The following is a 25,223-nucleotide window of genomic DNA, read 5'->3' as shown; positions in this document are numbered from 1 at the left end:
AGTCACCATGGGCACTTTCCTCCTTGGGAGTAATGTCTCAAACAGTCTACGCTTTGGTCGTTCTCCGGAAGACCAGTAGTAGTTTCCGATGAACATCTGGAGGCATTCTGTAATCTGTGGACTTTCAAAGTGTAGATGAAACACAGAAATTTCATCGGGATTGAATACAACAGTCACCTTGCGCACTTTCCTAAATGGGAGTAATGTCTCAAACAAACAAACAAACGTTTAGAACGTTCCCTGGAAGAGAAGTAGTAGTTTCCGATGTACATCTGGAGGCATTCTGTAATCTGTGGACCTTCAAAGTGTTGATGATACACAGAAATTGCATCGGGATTTAATACAACAGTCACCATGCGCCATTTTTCTCCGTAAGAGTAATGTCTCAAACAGTCTACGATTTAATCGTTCCCTGGAATACCAGTAGTAAATTCGGATGCACATCTGGAGCCATTCTGTAATCTGTGGACCTTCAAAGTGTTATGAAACACAGAAATTGCATCGGGATTGAATACAACAGTCACCATGCGCACTTTCCTCAATGGGAGTAATGTCTCAACCAGTCTACTCTTTGATCGTTCTCTGGAAGACCAGTAGTAGTTTCCGATGCACATCTGGAGACATTCTGTAATCTGTGGACCTTCAAATGTTGATGAAACACAGAAATTGCATCGGGATTTAATACAACAGTCACCATGCGGAGTTTTCTCCATGGGAGTAATGTCTCAAACAGTCTACGATTTTATCGCTCCCTGGAAGACCAGTAGTAGTTTACGATGCACATCTGGAGACATTCTGTAATCTGTGGACCTTCATAGTGTTGTTGAAACACAGAAATTGGCTGGAGATTGAATACAACAGTCACCATGCGCACATTCCTCAATGGGAGTAATGTCACAAACAGTCTACGCTTTGATCGTTCCCCGGAAGACTAGTACTAGCTTCCGATGCACATCTGGGGGCATTCTGTAATCTGTGGACTATCAGAGTGTTGTTGAAACACAGAAATTGCATCGGGATTGAATACAACAGCCACCATGCGCACTTTCCTCCATGGGAGTAATGTCTCAAACTGTCATCGCTTTGATCGTTCCCTGAAGACCAGTGGTAGTTTCTGATGCACATCTGGAGGCCTTCGGTAATCTGTGGACTATCAGAGTGTTGTTGAAACACAGAAATTGCATCGGGATTGAATACAGCAGTCACCATGGGCACTTTCCTCCATGGGAGTAATGTCTCAAACAGTCTTCGCTTTGGTCGTTCTCTGGAAGTCCAGTAGTAGTTTCCGATGAACATCTGGAGGCATTCTGTAATCTGTGGACGTTCAAAGTGTAGATGAAACACAGAAATTTCATCGGGATTGAATACAACAGTCACCTTGCGCACTTTCCTAAATGGGAGTAATGTCTCAAACAGTCTACGTTTACATCGTTCCCTGGAAGAGAAGTAGTAGTTTCCGATGTACATCTGGAGGCATTCTGTAATCTGTGGACTATCAGAGTGTTGTTGAAACACAGAAATTGCATTGGTATTGAATACAACAGTCAACATGCGGACTTTTCTCCATGGGAGTAATGTCTCAAACAGTCTACGCTTTTATCGTTCCCTGGAAGACCAGTAGTAGTTTCCGATGCACATCTGGTGACATTCTGTAATCTGTGGACCTTCAAAGTGTTGTTGAAACACAGAAATTGCCTGAAGATTGAATACAACAGTCACCATGCGCACTTTCCTCCGTTTGAGTAATGTCTCAAACAGTCTACGCTTTCATCGTTCCCTGGAAGACCAGTAGTAGTTTCCGATGCACATCTGGAGGCATTCTGTAATCTGTGGACTATCAGAGTGTTGTTGAAACATTGAAATTGCATTGGTATTGAATACAACAGTCAACATGCGCACTTTCCTCCATGGGAGAAATGTCTCAAGAAGTCTACGCTTTGATCGTTCCCTGGAGGACCAGTAGAAGTTTCCTATGCACATCTGGAGGCATTCTGTAATCTGTGGACCTTCAAAGTGTTGATGAAACACAGAAATTGCATCGGGATTGAATACAACAGTCACCATGCGCACTTTCCTAAATGGGAGTAATGTCACAAACAGTCTACGTTTACATCGTTCCCTGGAAGAGAAGTAGTAGTTTCCGATGTACATCTGGAGGCATTCTGTAATCTGTGGACCTTCAAAGTGTTGATGAAACACAGAAATTGCATCGGGATTGAATACAACAGTCACCATGCGCAATTTTCCTTCGTAAGAGTAATGTCTCAAACAGTCTACGATTTAATCGTTCACTGGAATACCAGTAGTAGTTTCGGATATACATCTGGAGCCATTCTGTATTCTGTGGACCTTCAAAGTGTTGATGAAACACAGAAATTGCATCGGGATTGAATACAACAGTCACCATGCGCACTTTCCTCAATGGGAGTAATGTATCAAACAGTCTACGCTTTGATCGTTCCCTGGAAGACCAGTAGTAGTTTCCGATGCACATCTGGAGGCATTCTGTAATCTGTGGACCATCAGAGTGTTGTTGAATCACAGAAATAGCATCGGGCTTGAATACAACAATCACTATGCGCACTTTCCTCCATGGGAATAATGTCTCAAGCAGTCTACGTTTTGATTGTTCCCTGGAAGACCAGTAGTAGTTTGCGATGCACATCTGGGGGCATTCTATAATCTGTGGACAATCAGAGTGTTGATGAGACACAGAAATTGCATCGGGATTGAATACAACATTCACCATGCGCACTTTCCTCAATGGGAGTAATGTCTCAAACAGTCTACGCTTTGATCGTTCCCTGGAAGACCAGTAGTAGTTTCCGATGCACATCTGGAGGCATTCTGTAATCTGTGGACCTTCAAATATTGATGAAACACAGAAATTGCATCGGGATTGGATACAAGAGTCACCATGCGCACTTTCCTCCATGGGAGTAATGTCTCAAACAGTCTACGCTATGATCGTTCTTTGGAAGACCAGTAGTAGTTTCCTATGCACATCTGGAGGCATTCTGTAATCTGTGGACTTTCACAGTGTAGATGAAACAAAGAAGTTTCATCGGGATTGAATACAACAGTCACCATGCGCACTTTCCTCTATGGGAGTAATGTCTCAAACAGTCTTCGTTTACATCGTTCCCTGAAAGAGAGGTAGTAGTTTCCGATGTACATCTGGAGGCATTCTGTAATCTGTGGACCTTCAAAGTGTTGATGACACACAGAAATTGCATCGGGTTTGAATACAACAGTCACCATGCACAATTTTTCTCCGTAAGAGTAATGTCTCAAACAGTCTACGATTTAATCGTTCACTGGAATACCAGTAGTAGATTCGGATGCACATCTGGAGCCATTCTGTAATCTGTGGACCTTCAAAATGTTGATGAAACACAGAAATTGCATCGGGATTGAATACAACATTCACCATGCGCACTTTCCTCAATGGGAGTAATGTCTCAAACAGTCTACGCTTTGATCGTTCCCTGGAAGACCAGTAGTAGTTTCCGATGCACATCTGGAGGCATTCTGTAATTTGTGGACCTTCAAATATTGATGAAACACAGAAATTGCATCGGGATTGAATACAACAGTCACCATGCGCACTTTCCTGCATGGGAGTAATGTCTCTAACAGTCTACGCCATGATCGTTCCCTGGAAGACCAGTAGTAGTTTACGATGCACATCTGGAGGCTTTCTGTAATCTGTGTACTATCAGAGTGTTGATGAAACACAGAAATTGCATCTTGATTGATTACAACAGTCACCATGCGCACTATCCTCCATGGGAGTAATGTCACAAACAGTCTACGCTTTGATCGTTCCCTGGAAGACCTGTAGTAGTTTCCGATTCACATCTTTAGGCACTCTGAAATCTGTGGACTATCAGACTGTTGATGAAACAGAGAAATTGCATCGGATTGAATACAACAGTCACCATGCGCACTTTCCTTCATGGTTGTAATGTCTCAAACAGTCTACGCTTTGATTGTTCCCTGGAAGACCAGTAGTAGTTTCCGATGCACATCTGGAGGCATTCTGTAATCTGTGGACCATCAGAGTGTTGTTGAAACACAGAAATTGCATCGGGATTGAATACAACAATCACTATGCTCACTTTCATCCATGGGAGTAATGTCTCAAACAGTCTACGCTTTGATTGTTCCCTGGAAAACCAGTAGTAGTTTGCGATGCACATCTGGGGGCATTCTATAATCTGTGGACAATCAGAGTGTTGATGAGACAGAGAAATTGCATCGGGATTGAATACAACAGTCACCTTGCGCACTTTCCTCCATGGGAGTAATGTCTCAAACAGTCTATGCTATGATCGTTCCCTGCAAGACCAGTAGTAGTTTCCGATGCACATCTGGAGGCATTCTGTAATCTGTGGACTTTCACAGTGTGGATAAAACAAAGAAATTTCATCGGGATTGAATACAACAGTCACCATGCGCACTTTCCACTATGGGAGTAATGTCTCAAACAGTCTACGTTTACATCGTTCCCTGGAAGAGAAGTAGTAGTTTCCGATGTACATCTGGAGGCATTCTGTAATCTGTGGACCTTCAAAGTGTTGATGAAACACAGAAATTGCATCGGGATTGAATACAACAGTCACCATGCGGACTTTTCTCCATGGGAGTAATGTCTCAAACAGTCTATGCTTTTATCGTTCCCTGGAGACCAGTAGTAGTTTCCGATGCACATCTGGAGACATTCTGTAATCTGTGGACCTTCAAAGTGTTGTTGAAACAAAGAAATTGCCTGGAGATTGAATACAACAGTCACCATGCAAACTTTACTCCGTTTGAGTAATGTCTCAAACAGTCTACGCTTTGATCGTTCCCTGGAAGACCAGTAGTAGTTTCCGATGCACATCTGGAGGCATTCTGTAATCTGTGGACCATCAGAGTGTTGTTGAATCACAGATATTGCATCGGGATTGAATACAACAATCACTATGCGCACTTTCCTCCAAGGGAGTATTGTCTCAAACAGTCTACGCTTTGATTGTTCCCTGGAAGACCAGTAGTAGTTTGCGATGCACATCTGGGGGCATTCTATAATCTGTGGACAATCAGAGTGTTGATGAGACACAGAAATTGCATCGGAATTGAATACAACAGTCACCATGCGCACTTTCCTCCATGGGAGTAATGTCTCAAACAGTCTACGCTATGATCGTTCTTTGGAAGACCAGTAGTAGTTTCCTATGCACATCTGGAGGCATTCTGTAATCTGTGGACTTTCACAGTGTGGATAAAACAAAGAAATTTCATCGGGATTGATTACAACAGTCACCATGCGCACTTTCTTCTATGGGAGTAAGGTCTCATACAGTCTACGTTTACATCGTTCCCTGGAAGAGAAGTAGTAGTTTCCGATGTATATCTGGAGGCATTCTGTAATCTGTGGACCTTCAAAGTGTTGATGAAACACACAAAATTGCATCGGGATTGAATACAACAGTCACCATGCGGACTTTTCTCCATGGGAGTAATGTCTCAAACGGTCTACGCTTTTATCGTTCCCTGGAAGACCAGTAGTAGTTTCCGATGCACATCTGGAGACATTCTGTAATCTGTGGACCTTCAAAGTGTTGTTGAAACACAGAAATTGCCTGGAGATTGAATACAACAGTCACCATGCGCACTTTCCTCCGTTTGAGTAATGTCTCAAACAGTCTACGCTTTGATCGTTCCCTGGAAGACCAGTAGTAGTTTCCGATGCACATCTGGAGGCATTCTGTAATCTTTGGACTATCAGAGTGTTGTTGAAACACAGAAATTGCATTGGTATTGAATACAACAGTCAACATGCGCACTTTCCTCCATGGGAGAAATGTCTCAAGAAGTCTACGCTTTGATCGTTCCCTGGAAGACCAGTAGAAGTTTCCTATGCACATCTGGAGGCATTCTGTAATCTGTGGACCTTCAAAGTGTAGATGAAACACAGAAATTGCATCGGCATTGAATACAACAGTCACCATGCGGACTTTCCTCCATGGGAGTAATGTCTCAAACGGTCTACGCTATGATCGTTCCCTGGAAGACTAGTACTAGCTTCCGATGCACATCTGGAGAAATTCTGTAATCTGTGGACTATCAGGGTGTTGTTGAAACACAGAAATTGCATCGGGATTGAATACAACAGCCACCATGCGCACTTTTCTCCATGGGAGTAATGTCTCAAACTGTCATCGCTTTGATCGTTCCCTGAAGACCAGTGGTAGTTTCCGATGCACATCTGGAGGACTTCGGTAATCAGTGGACTATCAGAGTGTTGATGAGACACAGAAATTGCATCGGGATTTTATACATCAGTCACCATGCGCACTTTCCTCCATGGGAGTAATGTCTCAAACAGTCTACGCTTTGATCGTTCCCTGGAAGACCAGTAGTAGTTTCCGATGCACATCTGGAGGCATTCTGCAATCTGTGGACTATCAGAGTGTAGTTGAAACACAGAAATTGCATTGGTATTGAATACGACAGTCATCATGCCCACTTTCCTCCATAGGAGTAATGTCTCAAGCAGTCTACGCTTTGATCGCTCCCTGGAAGACCAGAAGTAGTTTCTGTTGCACATCTGGAGGCATTCTGTAATCTGTGGACTATCAGAGTGTTGTTGAAACACAGAAATTGCATCGGGATTGAATACAGCAGTCACTATGGGCACTTTCCTCCTCGGGAGAAATGTCTCATACAGTCTACGCTTTGGTCGTTCTCTGGAAGACCAGTAGTAGATTTCGATGCACATCTGGAGGCATTCTGTAATCTGTGGACTATCAGAGTGTTGTTGAAACACAGAAGTTGCATCGGGATTGAATACAGCAGACACCATGGGCACTTTCCTCCTTGGGAATAATGTCTCATACAGTCTACGCTTTGGTCATCTCTGGAAGACCAGTAGTAGATTTCGATGCACATCTGGAGGCATTCTGTAATCTGTGGACCTTCAAAGTGTTGTTGAAACACAGAAATTGCCTGGAGATTGTATACAACAGTCACCATGCTCACTTTACTCCGTTTGAGTAATGTCTCAAACAGTCTACGCTTTGATCGTTCCCTGGAAGACCAGTAGTAGTTTCCGATGCACATCTGGAGGCATTCTGTAATCTGTGGACTATCAGAGTGTTGTTGAGACATAGAAATTGCATTGGTATTGAATACAACAGTCAACATGCGCACTTTCCTCCATGGGAGAAATGTCTCAAGAAGTCTACGCTTTGATCGTTCCCTGGAAGACCAGTAGAAGTTTCCTAAGCACATCTGGAGGCATTCTGTAATCTATGGACCTTCAAAGTGTAGATGAAACACCGAAATTGCATCGGGATTGAATAAAACAGTCACCATGCGCACTTTCCTCCATGGTTGTAATGTCTCAAACAGTCTACGCTTTGATTGTTCCCTGGAAGACCAGTAGTAGTTTGCGATGCACATCTGGGGGCATTCTATAATCTGTGGACAATCAGAGTGTTGATGAGACACAGAAATTGCATCGTGATTGAATACAAGAGTCACCATGCGCACTTTCCTCCATGGGAATAATGTCTCAAACAGTCTACGCTATGATCGTTCTTTGGAAGACCAGTAGTAGTTTCCTATGCACATCTGGAGGCATTCTGTAATCTGTGGACTTTCACAGTGTAGATGAAACAAAGAAATTTCATCGGGATTGAATACAACAGTCACCATGCGCACTTTCCTCTTTGGGAGTAATGTCTCAAACAGTCTTCGTTTACATCGTTCCCTGGAAGAGAAGTAGTAGTTTCCGATGTACATCTGGTGGCAATCTGTAATCTGTGGACGTTCAAAGTGTAGATAAAACACAGAAATTTCATCGGGATTGAATACAACAGTCACCTTACGCACTTTCCTAAATGGGAGTAATGTCTCAAACAGTCTACGTTTACATCGTTCCCTGGAAGAGAAGTAGTAGTTTCCGATGTACATCTGGAGGCATTCTGTAATCTGTGGACATTCAATGTGTTGATGAAACACAGAAATTGCATCGGGATTGAATACAACAGTCACCATGCGGACTTTTCTCCATGGGAGTAATGTCTCAAACGGTCTACGCTTTTATCGTTCCCTGGAAGACCAGTAGTGGTTTCCGATGCACATCTGGAGACATTCTGTAATCTGTGGACCTTCAAAGTGTTGTTGAAACACAGAAATTGCCTGGAGATTGAATACAACAGTCACCATGCGCACTTTCCTCCGTTTGAGTAATATCTCAAACAGTCTACGCTTTTATCGTTCCCTGGAAGACCAGTAGTGGTTTCCGATGCACATCTGGAGACATTCTGTAATCTGTGGACCTTCAAAGTGTTGTTGAAACACAGAAATTGCCTGGAGATTGAATACAACAGTCACCATGCGCACTTTCCTCCGTTTGAGTAATGTCTCAAACAGTCTACGCTTTGATCGTTCCCTGGAAGACCAGTAGTAGTTTCCGATGCACATCTGGAGGCATTCTGTAATCTGTGGACTATCAGAGTGTTGTTGAAACACAGAAATTGCATTCGTATTGAATACAACAGTCACCATGCGCACTTTCCTTCATGGTTGTAATGTCTCAAACAGTCTACGCTTTGATTGTTCCCTGGAAGACCAGTAGTAGTTTCCGATGCACATCTGGAGGCATTCTGTTATCTGTGGACCATCAGAGTGTTGTTGAAACACAGAAATTGCATCGGGATTGAATACAACAATCACTATGCGCACTTTCATCCATGGGAGTAATGTCTCAAACAGTCTACGCTTTGATTGTTCCCTGGAAGACCAGTAGTAGTTTGCGATGCACATCTGGGGGCATTCTATAATATGTGGACAATCAGAGTGTTGATGAGACACAGAAATTGCATCGGGATTGAATACAACAGTCACCATGCGCACTTTCGTCCATGGGAGTAATGTCTCAAACAGTTTATGCTATGATCGTTGCCTGCAAGACCAGTAGTAGTTTCCGATGCACATCTGGAGGCATTCTGTAATCTGTGGACTTTCACAGTGTGGATAAAACAAAGAAATTTCATCGGGATTGATTACAACAGTCACCATGCGCACTTTCCTCTATGGGAGTAATGTCTCAAACAGTCTACGTTTACATCGTTCCCTGGAAGAGAAGTAGTAGTTTCCGATGTACATCTGGAGGCATTCTGTAATCTGTGGACCTTCAAAGTGTTGATGAAACACAGAAATTGCATCGGGATTGAATACAACAGTCACCATGCGGACTTTTCTCCATGGGGGTAATGTCTCAAACGGTCTACGCTTTTATCGTTCCCTGGAAGACCAGTAGTAGTTTCCGATGCACATCTGGAGACATTCTGTAATCTGTGGACCTTCAAAGTGTTGTTGAAACACAGAAATTGCCTGGAGATTGAATACAACAGTAACCATGCGCACTTTCCTCCATGGGAGTAATGTCTCAAACAGATTACGCTTTGATCGTTGCCTGGAAGACCAGTAGTAGTTTCCGATGCACATCTGGTGGCGTAATGTAATCTGTGGACTATCAGAGTGTTGATGAAACACAGAGATTGCATCGGGATTGAATACAACAGACAATATGCGCACTTTCCTCCATGGGAGAAATGTCTCAAGAAGTCTACGCTTTAATCGTTCAATGGAAGACCAGTAGAAGTTTCCTATGCACATCTGGAGGCATTCTGTAATCTGTGGACCTTCAAAGTGTAGATGAAACACAGAAATTGCATCGGGATTGAATACAACAGTCACCATGCGGACTTTCCTCCATGGGTGTAATGTCTCAAACAGTCTACGCTATGATCGTTCCCTGGAAGACTAGTACTAGCTTCCGATGCACATCTGGAGGCATTCTGTAATCTGTGGACTATCAGGGTGTTGTTGAAACACAGAAATTGCATCGGGATTGAATACAACAGCCACCATGCGCACTTTTCTCCATGGGAGTAATGTCTCAAACTGTCATCGCTTTGATCGTTCCCTGAAGACCAGTGGTAGTTTCCGATGCACATCTGGAGGACTTCGGTAATCAGTGGACTATCAGAGTGTAGTTGAAACACAGAAATTGCATCGGTATTGAATACAACAGTCATCATGCCCAGTTTCCTCCATAGGAGTAATGTCTCAAGCAGTCTACGCTTTGATCGTTCCCTGGAAGACCAGTAGTAGTTTCTGTTGCATATCTGGAGGCATTCTGTAATCTGTGGACTATCAGAGTGTTGTTGAAACACAGAAATTGCATCGGGATTGAATACAGCAGTCACTATGGGCACTTTCCTCCTTGGGAGTAATGTCTCATACAGTCTACGCTTTGGTCGTTCTCTGGAAGACCAGTAGTAGATTTCGATGCACATCTGGAGGCATTCTGTAATCTGTGGACTATCAGAGTGTTGATAAAACACAGAAATTGTATCGCAATTGAATACAACAGTATCCATGCGCACTTTCCTCCATGGGAGTAATTTCTCAAACAGTTTACACTTTGATCGTTCCCTGGAAGACCAGTAGCAGATTCCGATGCACATCTGGGGGCATTCTATATTCTGTGGACAATCAGAGTGTTGATGAAACACAGAAATTGCATCGGGATTAAGTACAACAGTCACCATACGCACTTTCCTCAATGGGAGTAATGTCTCAAACAGTCTACGCTTCGATCGTTCAATGGAAGACCAGTAGTAGTTTCCGATGAACTCCTGGAGGCATTCTGTAATCTGTGGACGTTCAAAGTGTAGATGAAACACAGAAATTTCATCGGGATTGAATACAACAGTCACCTTGCGCACTTTCCTAAATAGGAGTAATGTCTCAAACAGTCTACGTTTACATCGTTTCCCTGGAAGAGAAGTAGTAGTTTCCGATGTACATCTGGAGGCATTCTGTAATCTGTGGACCTTCAAATGTTGATGAAACACAGACATTGCATCTGGATTGAATACAACAGTCACTATGCGCAATTTCCTATATGGGAGTAATGTCTCAAACTGTCTACGATTTGATCGTTCCCTGGAAAACCAGTAGTAGTTTCCGATGCACATCTGGAGGCTTTCTGTAATCTGTGGACTATCAGAGTGTTGATGAAACACAGAAATCGCATCGGGATTGAATACAACAGTTACCATGCGCACTTTCCTCCATGGGAGTAATGTCTCAAACAGTCTACGCTTTGATCGTTCACTGGAAGACCAGTAGTAGTTTCCGATTCACAGCTGGAGGCACTGAGTAATCTGAGGACTATCAGACTGTTGATGAAACACAGAAATTGCATCGGGATTGAATACAACAGTCACCATGCGCACTTTCCTCCATGGGAGTAATGTCTCAAACAGTCTACGCTTTGATCGTTCCCTGGATGAACAGTAGTAGATTCCGATGCACATCTGGAGGCATGCTGTAATCTGTGGACGTTCAAAGTGTTGATGAAACACAGAAAGTGCTTCGGGATAGAATACAACAGTCACCATGCGCACTTTCCTCCTTTGGAGTAATGTCTCAACAGTCATCGCTTTGATCGTTCCCTGGAAGACCAGTAGAAGTTTCCGATGCACATCTGGAGGCATTCTGTAATCTGCGGACTATCAGAGTTTTGTTGAAACACAGAAATTGAATCGGGATTGAATACAACAGTCACCATGCGCACTTTCCTCCATGGGAGTAATGTCTCAAACAGTCTACGCTTTGATCGTGCCCTGGAAGACCAGTAGTAGTTTCCGTTGCCCATCTGGAGGCATTCTGTAATCTGTGGACTTTCAAAGTGTTGATGAAACACAGAAAGTGCTTCGGGATAGAATACAACAGTCACCATGCGCACTTTCCTCCTTTGGAGTAATGTCTCAACAGTCATTGATTTGATCGTTCCCTGGAAGACCAGTAGTAATTTCCGATGCACATCTGGAGGCATTCTGTAATCTGTGGACCTTCAAAGTGTTGATGAAACACAGAAATAGCATTTTACTTGAGTACAACAGTCACCATGCGCACTTTCCTAAATGGGAGTAATGTCTCAAACAGTCTACGCTTTGATCGTTCCCTGGAAGACCAGTAGTAGTTTCCGTTGCACATCTGGAGGCATGCTGTAATCTGTGGACGTTCAAAGTGTTGATGAAACACAGAAATTGCCTCGGGATTGAATACAACAGTCACCATGAGCACTTTACTCCATGGGAGTAATGTCTCAATCATTTTACGCTTTGATCGTTCCCTGGAAGACCATTAGTAGTTTCCGAAGCACATCTGGAAGCATTCTGTAATCTGTGGACTATCAGAGTGTTGTTGAAACACAGAAATTGCATCGGGATTGAATACAACAGCCACCATGCGCACTTTCTTCTATGGGAGTAATGTCCCAAACAGTCTACGCTTTGATCGTTTCCTGGAAGACCAATAGTAGTTTCCGATGCACATCTGGATACATTCTGTAATCTGTGGACCTTCAAAGTGTTGATGAAACACAGAAACTGCATCGGGATTGATACAACAGTTACCATGCGCACTTCAGTACGTGGGAGTAATGTCTCAAACAGTCTACGATTTGATCGTTCCCTGGAAGACCAGTAGTAGTTTCGAATCACATCTGGAGGCATTCTGTAATCTGTGGACTATTAGAGTGTTGATGAAACACCGAAATTGCATCGGGATTGAATACAACAGTCACCATGCGAACTTTCCTCCGTGGGAGTAATGTCTCAAGCAGTCTACGCTTTGTTCGTTCCCTGGAAGACCAGCAGTAGTTTCCGATGAACATCTGGAGGCATCCTGTAATCTGTTGACTAACAGAGTGTTGATGAAACACAGAAATTGCATCGGCATTGAATACAACAATCACTATGCGCACTTTCCTCCATGGGAGTAATGTCTCAAACAGTCTACGCTTTGATCGTTCCCTGGAAGACCAGTAGTAGTTTCCGATGCACATCTGGATGCATTCATTTATCTGCGGACCATCAGAGTGTTGTAGAAACACAGAAAGTGCATCGGGATTGAATACAACAGTCACCATGCGCACTTTCGTCCATGGGAGTGGTGTCCCAAACTGTCTACTCTTTGATCGTTCCCTGGAAGATCAGTAGTTGTTTCCGATGTACATCTGGAGGCATCCTGTAATCTGTGGACTATCAGAGTGTTGATGAAACGATGCACATCTGGAGGCGTTCTGTAGTCTGTGGACAATCAGGGTGTTGATGAAACACAGAAATTTCAGCGGGATTGAATACTACAGCCACCATGCGCACTTTCCTCTATGGGAGTAATGTCTCAAACAGTCTACGCTTTGATCGTTTCCAGGAAGACCAATAGTAGTTTCCGAAGCACATCTGGAAGCATTCTGTAATCTGTGGACTATCAGATTGTTGTTGAAACACAGAAATTGCATCGGGATTGAATACAACAGCCACCATGCGCACTTTCCTCTATGGGAGTAATGTCTCAATCATTTTACATTTTGATCGTTCCCTGGAAGACCATTAGTAGTTTCCGAAGCACATCTGGAAGCATTCTGTAATCTGTGGACTATCAGAGTGTTGTTGAAACACAGAAATTGCATCGGGATTGAATACAACAGCCACCATGCGCACTTTCCTCTATGGGAGTAATGTCTCAAACAGTCTACTCTTTGATCGTTTCCAGGAAGACCAATAGTAGTTTCTGATGCACATCTGGATACATTCTGTAATCTGTGGACCTTCAAAATGTTGATGAAACACAGAAACTGCATCGGGATTGATACAACAGTCACCATGCGCACTTCCCTACATGGGAGTAATGTCTCAAACACTCTACGATTTGATCGTTCCCTGGAAGACCAGTAGTAGTTTAGAATCACATCTGGTGGCATTCTGTAATCTGTGGAATATCAGAGTGTTGTTGAAACACAGAAATTGCATCGGGATTGAATACAACAGCCACCATGCGCACTTTCCTCTATGGGAGTAATGTCTCAAACAGTCTACGCTTTGATCGTTCCCTGGAAGACCAGTAGTAGCTTCCAATGCACATCTGGCGGCATTCTGTAATCTGTGGACCTTCAAAGTGTTGATGAAACACAGAAATTTCATCTCGCTTGAATAGAGCAGTTACCATGCGCACATTCCTCCATTCGAGTAATGTCTCAAACCGTCTACGCTTTGATCGTTACCTGGAAGACCAGTAGTAGCTTCCAATGCACATCTGGCGGCATTCTGTAATCTGTGGACCTTCAAAGTGTTGATCAAACACTGAAATTGCATCCTGATTTAATACAACGGTCACCATGCGCACTTTCCTCCATGGGAGCAATGTCTCAAACAGGCTACGCTTTGATCGTTCCTTGAAGACCAGAAGTAGTTTCCGTTGCACATCTGGAGGCATTCTGTATCCGTATACAATCAGAGTGTTGATGAAACACAGAAATGGCATCGGTATTGAATACAACAGCCACCATGCGCACTTTCCTCCATGGGAGTAATGTCTCAAACAGTCTACGCTTTGATCGTTCCCTGGAAGATTAGTAGTAGTTTCCGATGCACATCTGGAGGCATTCTGTAATCTGTGGACCTTCAAAGTGTTGATCAAACACAGATATTGCCTCGAGATTGGATACAACAGACACCATGCGCACCTTCCTCCGTGGGAGTAATGTCTCAAACAGTCTACGCTTTGATCGTTCCCTGGAAGACCAGTAGTAGTTTACGATGCACATCTGGAGGCATTCTGTAATCTGTGGACTATCAGAGTGTTGATGAAACACAGAAATTTCATCTCGCTTGAATAGAGCAGTTACCATGCGCACATTCCTCCATTCGAGTAATGTCTCAAACCGTCTACGCTTTGATCGTTACCTGGAAGACCAGTAGTAGCTTCCAATGCACATCTGGCGGCATTCTGTAATCTGTGGACCTTCAAAGTGTTGATGAAACACAGAAATTGCATCGGGATTGAATACAACAGTCACCATGCGCACTTTCCTCCATGGGAGTAACGACAGAAACAGTCTACGCTTTGATCGTTCCTTGGTAGACCAGTAGTAGTTTACGATGCACATCTGGAGGCATTCTGTAATCTGTGGACTATCAGAGTGTTGATGAAACACAGAGATTGCATCGGGATTGAATGCAACAGACAACATGCGCACTTTCCTCCATGGGAGTAATGTCTCAAACAGTCTACGCTTACATCGTTCCCTGGAAGTCAAGCAGTAGTTTCCGATGCACTTCTGGAGGCATTCTGTAATCTGTTGACTGCCAGAGTGTTGAACACAGATTTTGCATCTTGACTGAATGCAACAGTCACCATGCGCACTTTTCTCCATGGGAGTAATGTTTCATACAGTCTACGCTTTGGTCGTTCCCAGGAAGACCAGTAGTAGTTTCCGATTGCACTTCAGGAGACATTCCGTAATCTGTGGACCTTCAAAATGCTGATCAAACACGGTAATTGCATCCTGATTGAACATAACAGTCACCATGCGCACTTTATTCCATGGGAGTCATGTCTCAAACATGCTACGCCTTGATCGTTCCCTGGAAGACCAGTAGTAGTTTCCGATGCACATCTGGAGGCATTCTGTAATCTTTGGACCTTCAAAGTGTTTATGAAACACAGAAATTGCATCAGGACTGAATACAACAGTCACCATACGCACTTTCCTCCATTGGAGTAATGTCTCAAACAGTCTACGCTTTGATCGTTCCCTGGAAGACCAGTAGTAGTTTCCGTTGCACACCTGGAGGCATGCTGTAATCTGTGGACGTTCAAAGTGTTGATGAAACACAGAAATTGCCTCGGGATTGAATACAACAGTCACCATGAGCACTTTACTCCATGGGAGTAATGTCTCAATCATTTTACGCTTTGATCGTTCCCTGGCAGACCATTAGTAGTTTCCGAAGCACTTCTGGAAGGATTCTGTAATCTGTGGACTATCAGAGTGTTGTTGAAACACAGAAATTGCATCGGGATTGAATACAACAGCCACCATGCGCACTTTCTTCTATGGGAGTAATGTCCCAAACAGTCTACGCTTTGATCGTTTCCTGGAAGACCAATAGTAGTTTCCGATGCACATCTGGATACATTCTGTAATCTGTGGACCTTCAAAGTGTTGATGAAACACAGAAAGTGCATCGGGATTGATACAACAGTCACCATGCGCACTTCAGTACGTGGGAGTAATGTCTCAAACAGTCTACGCTTTGATCGTTCCCTGGAAGACCAGTAGTAGTTACCGATGTACATCTGGAGGCATAATGTAATCTGTGGACTATCAGAGTGTTGATGAAACACAGAAATTGCATCGGGATTGATTACAACAGTCACCATGCGAACTTTCCTCTGTGGGAGTAATGTCTCAAGCAGTCTACGCTTTGTTAGTTCCCAGGAAGACCAGCAGTAGTTTCCGATGAACATCTGGAAGCATTCCGTAATCTGGGGGCTATCTGAGTGTTGATGAAACACATAAATTGCATCGGGATTGAATACAACAGTCACCATGCGCACTTTCCTGCATGGGAGTAATGTCTCTAAATGTCTACGCTATGATCGTTCCCTGGAAGACCAGTAGTAGTTTACGATGAACATCTGGAGGCTTTCTGTAATCTGTGGACTATCAGAGTGTTGTTGAAACACAGAAATTCATCGGGATTGAATACAACAGTCACCATGCGCACTTTCCTCAATGGGTGTAATGTCTCAAACTGTCTACGCTTTGATCGTTCCCTGGAAGACCAGTAGTAGTTTCCGATGTACATCTGGATGCATCCTGTAATCTGTGGACTATCAGAGCGTTGATGAAACACAGAAATTGCATCGGCATTGAATACAACAATCACTATGCGTTATTTCCTCCATGGGAGTAATGTCTCAAACAGTCTACGCTTTGATCGTTCCCTGGAAGACCAGTAGTAGTTTCCGATGCACATCTGGAGGCATTCATTAATCTGCGGACTATCAGAGTGTTGTAGAAACACAGAAATTGCATCGGGATTGAATACAACAGTCACCATGCGCACTTTCGTCCATGGGAGTAGTGTCTCAAACTGTCTACTCTTTGATCGTTCCCTGGAAGATCAGTAGTAGTTTCCGTTGTACATCTGGAGGCATCCTGTAATCTGTGGACTATCAGAGTGTTGATGAAACGATGCACATCTGTAGGCGTTCTGTAGTCTGTGGACTATCAGGGTGTTGATGAAACACAGAAATTTCATCAGGATTGAATACAACAGCTAGCATGCGCACTTTCCTCTATGGGAGTAATGTCTCAAACAGTCTACGCTTTGATCGTTTCCAGGAAGACCAATAGTAGTTTCCGAAGCACATCTGGAAGCATTCTGTAATCTGTGGAATATCAGAGTGTTGTTGAAACACAGAAATTGCATCGGGATTGAATACAACAGCCACCATGCGCACTTTCCTCTATGGGAGTAATGTCTCAAACAGTCTACGCTTTGATCGTTCCCTGGAAGACCAGTAGTAGTTTCCGATGCACATCTGGAGGCATTCTGTAATCTGTGGACTATCAGAGTGTTGTTGAAACACAGAAATTGCATTCGTATTGAATACAACAGTCAACATGCGCACTTTCCTCCATGGGAGAAATGTCTCAAGAAGTCTACGCTTTGATCGCTCCCTGGAAGACCAGTAGAAGTTTCCTATGCACATCTGGAGGCATTCTGTAATTTGTGGACCTTCAAAGTGTAGATGAAACACAGAAATTGCATCGGGATTGAATACAACAGTCACCATGCGTACTTTCCTGCATGGGAGTAATGTCTCTAACAGTCTACGCCATGATCGTTCCCTGGAAGACCAGTAGTAGTTTACGATGCACATCTGGAGGCTTTCTGTAATCTGTGTACTATCAGAGTGTTGATGAAACACAGAAATTGCATCTTGATTGATTACAACAGTCACCATGCACACTTTCCTCCATGGGAGTAATGTCACAAACAGTCTACGCTTTGATCGTTCCCTGGAAGACCAGTAGTAGTTTCCCATTCACATCTTTAGGCACTCTGAAATCTGTGGACTATCAGACTGTTGATGAAACAGAGAAATTGCATCGGATTGAATACAACAGTCACCATGCGCACTTTCCTTCATGGTTGTAATGTCTCAAACAGTCTACGCTTTGATTGTTCCCTGGAAGACCAGTAGTAGTTTCCGATGCACATCTGGAGGCATTCTGTTATCTGTGGACCATCAGAGTGTTGTTGAAACACAGAAATTGCATCGGGATTGAATACAACAATCACTATGCGCACTTTCATCCATGGGAGTAATGTCTCAAACAGTCTACGCTTTGATTGTTCCCTGGAAGACCAGTAGTAGTTTGCGATGCACATCTGGGAGCATTCTATAATATGTGGACAATCAGAGTGTTGATGAGACACAGAAATTGCATCGGGATTGAATACAACAGTCACCATGCGCACTTTCGTCCATGGGAGTAATGTCTCAAACAGTTTATGCTATGATCGTTGCCTGCAAGACCAGTAGTAGTTTCCGATGCACATCTGGAGGCATTCTGTAATCTGTGGACTTTCACAGTGTGGATAAAACAAAGAAATTTCATCGGGATTGATTACAACAGTCACCATGCGCACTTTCCTCTATGGGAGTAATGTCTCAAACAGTCTACGTTTACATCGTTCCCTGGAAGAGAAGTAGTAGTTTCCGATGTACATCTGGAGGCATTCTGTAATCTGTGGACCTTCAAAGTGTTGATGAAACACAGAAATTGCATCGGGATTGAATACAACAGTCACCATGCGGACTTTTCTCCATGGGGGTAATGTCTCAAACGGTCTACGCTTTTATCGTTCCCTGGAAGACCAGTAGTAGTTTCCGATGCACATCTGGAGACATTCTGTAATCTGTGGACCTTCAAAGTGTTGTTGAAACACAGAAATTGCCTGGAGATTGAATACAACAGTAACCATGCGCACTTTCCTCCATGGGAGTAATGTCTGAAACAGATTACGCTTTGATCGTTGCCTGGAAGACCAGTAGTAGTTTCCGATGCACATCTGGTGGCGTAATGTAATCTGTGGACTATCAGAGTGTTGATGAAACACAGAGATTGCATCGGGATTGAATACAACAGACAATATGCGCACTTTCCTCCATGGGAGAAATGTCTCAAGAAGTCTACGCTTTAATCGTTCCATGGAAGACCAGTAGAAGTTTCCTATGCACATCTGGAGGCATTCTGTAATCTGTGGACCTTCAAAGTGTAGATGAAACACAGAAATTGCATCGGGATTGAATACAACAGTCACCATGCGGACTTTCCTCCATGGGTGTAATGTCTCAAACAGTCTACGCTATGATCGTTCCCTGGAAGACTAGTACTAGCTTCCGATGCACATCTGGAGGCATTCTGTAATCTGTGGACTATCAGGGTGTTGTTGAAACACAGAAATTGCATCGGGATTGAATACAACAGCCACCATGCGCACTTTTCTCCATGGGAGTAATGTCTCAAACTGTCATCGCTTTGATCGTTCCCTGAAGACCAGTGGTAGTTTCCGATGCACATCTGGAGGACTTCGGTAATCAGTGGACTATCAGAGTGTAGTTGAAACACAGAAATTGCATCGGTATTGAATACAACAGTCATCATGCCCAGTTTCCTCCATAGGAGTAATGTCTCAAGCAGTCTACGCTTTGATCGTTCCCTGGAAGACCAGTAGTAGTTTCTGTTGCATATCTGGAGGCATTCTGTAATCTGTGGACTATCAGAGTGTTGTTGAAACACAGAAATTGCATCGGGATTGAATACAGCAGTCACTATGGGCACTTTCCTCCTTGGGAGTAATGTCTCATACAGTCTACGCTTTGGTCGTTCTCTGGAAGACCAGTAGTAGATTTCGATGCACATCTGGAGGCATTCTGTAATCTGTGGACTATCAGAGTGTTGATAAAACACAGAAATTGTATCGCAATTGAATACAACAGTATCCATGCGCACTTTCCTCCATGGGAGTAATTTCTCAAACAGTTTACACTTTGATCGTTCCCTGGAAGACCAGTAGCAGATTCCGATGCACATCTGGGGGCATTCTATATTCTGTGGACAATCAGAGTGTTGATGAAACACAGAAATTGCATCGGGATTAAGTACAACAGTCACCATACGCACTTTCCTCAATGGGAGTAATGTCTCAAACAGTCTACGCTTCGATCGTTCAATGGAAGACCAGTAGTAGTTTCCGATGAACTCCTGGAGGCATTCTGTAATCTGTGGACGTTCAAAGTGTAGATGAAACACAGAAATTTCATCGGGATTGAATACAACAGTCACCTTGCGCACTTTCCTAAATAGGAGTAATGTCTCAAACAGTCTACGTTTACATCGTTTCCCTGGAAGAGAAGTAGTAGTTTCCGATGTACATCTGGAGGCATTCTGTAATCTGTGGACCTTCAAATGTTGATGAAACACAGACATTGCATCTGGATTGAATACAACAGTCACTATGCGCAATTTCCTCCATGGGAGTAATGTCTCAAACTGTCTACGATTTGATCGTTCCCTGGAAAACCAGTAGTAGTATCCGATGCACATCTGGAGGCTTTCTGTAATCTGTGGACTATCAGAGTGTTGATGAATCACAGAAATCGCATCGGGATTGAATACAACAGTTACCATGCGCACTTTCCTCCATGGGAGTAATGTCTCAAACAGTCTACGCTTTGATCGTTCACTGGAAGACTAGTAGTAGTTTCCGATTCACAGCTGGAGGCACTGAGTAATCTGAGGACTATCAGACTGTTGATGAAACACAGAAATTGCATCGGGATTGAATACAACAGTCACCATGCGCACTTTCCTCCATGGGAGTAATGTCTCAAACAGTCTACGCTTTGATCGTTCCCTGGATGAACAGTAGTAGATTCCGATGCACATCTGGAGGCATTCTGTAATCTGTGGACCATCAGAGTGTTGTTGAAACACAGAAATTGCATCGGGATTGAATACAACAGTCACTATGCGCACTTTCCTTCATGGGAGTAATGTCTCAAACAGTCTACGCTTTGATCGTTCCCACTAAGACCAGTAGTAGTTTTCGATGTACATCTGGAGGCATCCTGTAACCTAAGGACTATCAGAGTGTTGATGAAACACAGAAATTGCATCGGCATTGAATACAACAATCACTATGCGCACTTTCCTCCATGGGAGTAATGTCTCAAACAGTCTACGCTTTGATCGTGCCCTGGAAGACCAGTAGTAGTTTCCGTTGCACATCTGGAGGCATTCTGTAATCTGTGGACTTTCAAAGTGTTGATGAAACACAGAAAGTGCTTCGGGATAGAATACAACAGTCACCATGCGCACTTTCCTCCTTTGGAGTAATGTCTCAACAGTCATCGCTTTGATCGTTCCCTGGAAGACCAGTAGAAGTTTCCGATGCACATCTGGAGGCATTCTGTAATCTGCGGACTATCAGAGTTTTGTTGAAACACAGAAATTGAATCGGGATTGAATACAACAGTCACCATGCGCACTTTCCTCCATGGGAGTAATGTCTCAAACAGTCTACGCTTTGATCGTGCCCTGGAAGACCAGTAGTAGTTTCCGTTGCCCATCTGGAGGCAGTCTGTAATCTGTGGACTTTCAAAGTGTTGATGAAACACAGAAAGTGCTTCGGGATAGAATACAACAGTCACCATGCGCACTTTCCTCCTTTGGAGTAATGTCTCAACAGTCATTGATTTGATCGTTCCCTGGAAGACCAGTAGTAATTTCCGATGCACATCTGGAGGCATTCTGTAATCTGTGGACCTTCAAAGTGTTGATGAAACACAGAAATAGCATTTTACTTGAGTACAACAGTCACCATGCGCACTTTCCTAAATGGGAGTAATGTCTCAAACAGTCTACGCTTTGATCGTTCCCTGGAAGACCAGTAGTAGTTTCCGTTGCACATCTGGAGGCATGCTGTAATCTGTGGACGTTCAAAGTGTTGATGAAACACAGAAATTGCCTCGGGATTGAATACAACAGTCACCATGAGCACTTTACTCCATGGGAGTAATGTCTCAATCATTTTACGCTTTGATCGTTCCCTGGAAGACCATTAGTAGTTTCCGAAGCACATCTGGAAGCATTCTGTAATCTGTGGACTATCAGAGTGTTGTTGAAACACAGAAATTGCATCGGGATTGAATACAACAGCCACCATGCGCACTTTCTTCTAGGGGATTAATGTCCCAAACAGTCTACGCTTTGATCGTTTCCTGGAAGACCAATAGTAGTTTCCGATGCACATCTGGATACATTCTGTAATCTGTGGACCTTCAAAGTGTTGATGAAACACAGAAACTGCATCGGGATTGATACAACAGTTACCATGCGCACTTCAGTACGTGGGAGTAATGTCTCAAACAGTCTACGATTTGATCGTTCCCTGGAAGACCAGTAGTAGTTTCGAATCACATCTGGAGGCATTCTGTAATCTGTGGACTATTAGAGTGTTGATGAAACACCGAAATTGCATCGGGATTGAATACAACAGTCACCATGCGAACTTTCCTCCGTGGGAGTAATGTCTCAAGCAGTCTACGCTTTGTTCGTTCCCTGGAAGACCAGCAGTAGTTTCCGATGAACATCTGGAGGCATCCTGTAATCTGTGGACTATCAGAGTGTTGATGAAACACAGAAATTGCATCGGCATTGAATACAACAATCACTATGCGCACTTTCCTCCATGGGTGTAATGTCTCAAACAGTCTACGCTTTGATCGTTCCCTGGAAGACCAGTAGTAGTTTCCGATGCACATCTGGAGGCATTCATTTATCTGCGGACCATCAGAGTGTTGTAGAAACACAGAAATTGCATCGGGATTGAATACAACAGTCACCATGCGCACTTTCGTCCATGGGAGTGGTGTCCCAAACTGTCTACTCTTTGATCGTTCCCTGGAAGATCAGTAGTTGTTTCCGATGTACATCTGGAGGCATCCTGTAATCTGTGGACTATCAGAGTGTTGATGAAACGATGCACATCTGGAGGCGTTCTGTAGTCTGTGGACAATCAGGGTGTTGATGAAACACAGAAATTTCAGCGGGATTGAATACTACAGCCACCATGCGCACTTTCCTCTATGGGAGTAATGTCTCAAACAGTCTACGCTTTGATCGTTTCCAGGAAGACCAATAGTAGTTTCCGAAGCACATCTGGAAGCATTCTGTAATCTGTGGACTATCAGATTGTTGTTGAAACACAGAAATTGCATCGGGATTGAATACAACAGCCACCATGCGCACTTTCCTCTATGGGAGTAATGTCTCAATCATTTTACATTTTGATCGTTCCCTAGAAGACCATTAGTAGTTTCCGAAGCACATCTGGAAGCATTCTGTAATCTGTGGACTATCAGAGTGTTGTTGAAACACAGAAATTGCATCGGGATTGAATACAACAGCCACCATGCGCACTTTCCTCTATGGGAGTAATGTCTCAAACAGTCTACTCTTTGATCGTTTCCAGGAAGACCAATAGTAGTTTCTGATGCACATCTGGATACATTCTGTAATCTGTGGACCTTCAAAATGTTGATGAAACACAGAAACTGCATCGGGATTGATACAACAGTCACCATGCGCACTTCCCTACATGGGAGTAATGTCTCAAACAGTCTACGATTTGATCGTTCCCTGGAAGACCAGTAGTAGTTTAGAATCACATCTGGAGGCATTCTGTAATCTGTGGACTATCAGAGTGTTGATGAAACACCGAAATTGCATCGGGATTGAATACAACAGTCACCATGCGCACTTTCCTCCATGGGAGTATTGTCTCAAACAGTCTACGCTTTGATCATTCCCTGGAAGACCAGTACTAGTTTCCGATGCACATCAGGAGGCATTCTGTAATCTGTGGACCTTCAAAGTGTTGATCAAACACTGAAATTGCATCCTGATTTAATACAACGGTCACCATGCGCACTTTCCTCCATGGGAGCAATGTCTCAAACAGGCTACGCTTTGATCGTTCCTTGAAGACCAGAAGTAGTTTCCGTTGCACATCTGGAGGCATTCTGTATCCGTATACAATCAGAGTGTTGATGAAACACAGAAATGGCATCGGTATTGAATACAACAGCCACCATGCGCACTTTCCTCCATGGGAGTAATGTCTCAAACAGTCTACGCTTTGATCGTTCCCTGGAAGATTAGTAGTAGTTTCCGATGCACATCTGGAGGCATTCTGTAATCTGTGGACCTTCAAAGTGTTGATCAAACACAGATATTGCCTCGAGATTGAATACAACAGACACCATGCGCACCTTCCTCCGTGGGAGTAATGTCTCAAACAGTCTACGCTTTGATCGTTCCCTGGAAGACCAGTAGTAGTTTACGATGCACATCTGGAGGCATTCTGTAATCTGTGGACTATCAGAGTGTTGATGAAACACAGAAATTTCATCTCGCTTGAATAGAGCAGTTACCATGCGCACATTCCTCCATTCGAGTAATGTCTCAAACCGTCTACGCTTTGATCGTTACCTGGAAGACCAGTAGTAGCTTCCAATGCACATCTGGCGGAATTCTGTAATCTGTGGACCTTCAAAGTGTTGATGAAACACAGAAATTGCATCGGGATTGAATACAACAGTCACCATGCGCACTTTCCTCCATGGGAGTAACGACAGAAACAGTCTACGCTTTGATCGTTCCTTGGTAGACCAGTAGTAGTTTACGATGCACATCTGGAGGCATTCTGTAATCTGTGGACTATCAGAGTGTTGATGAAACACAGAGATTGCATCGGGATTGAATGCAACAGACAACATGCGCACTTTCCTCCATGGGAGTAATGTCTCAAACAGTCTACGCTTACATCGTTCCCTGGAAGTCAAGCAGTAGTTTCCGATGCACTTCTGGAGGCATTCTGTAATCTGTTGACTGCCAGAGTGTTGAACACAGATTTTGCATCTTGACTGAATGCAACAGTCACCATGCGCACTTTTCTCCATGGGAGTAATGTTTCATACAGTCTACGCTTTGGTCGTTCCCAGGAAGACCAGTAGTAGTTTCCGATTGCACTTCAGGAGACATTCCGTAATCTGTGGACCTTCAAAATGCTGATCAAACACAGTAATTGCATCCTGATTGAACATAACAGTCACCATGCGCACTTTATTCCATGGGAGTCATGTCTCAAACATGCTACGCCTTGATCGTTCCCTGGAAGACCAGTAGTAGTTTCCGATGCACATCTGGAGGCATTCTGTAATCTTTG

This window comes from Schistocerca gregaria, chromosome 3 (assembly GCF_023897955.1).
Source record: "Schistocerca gregaria isolate iqSchGreg1 chromosome 3, iqSchGreg1.2, whole genome shotgun sequence".
In the NCBI taxonomy this organism is placed as follows: Eukaryota; Metazoa; Arthropoda; class Insecta; order Orthoptera; family Acrididae; genus Schistocerca; species Schistocerca gregaria.
The sequence above is the reverse complement of the archived record's forward strand: the minus strand, read 5'-3'. Positions refer to the sequence as shown.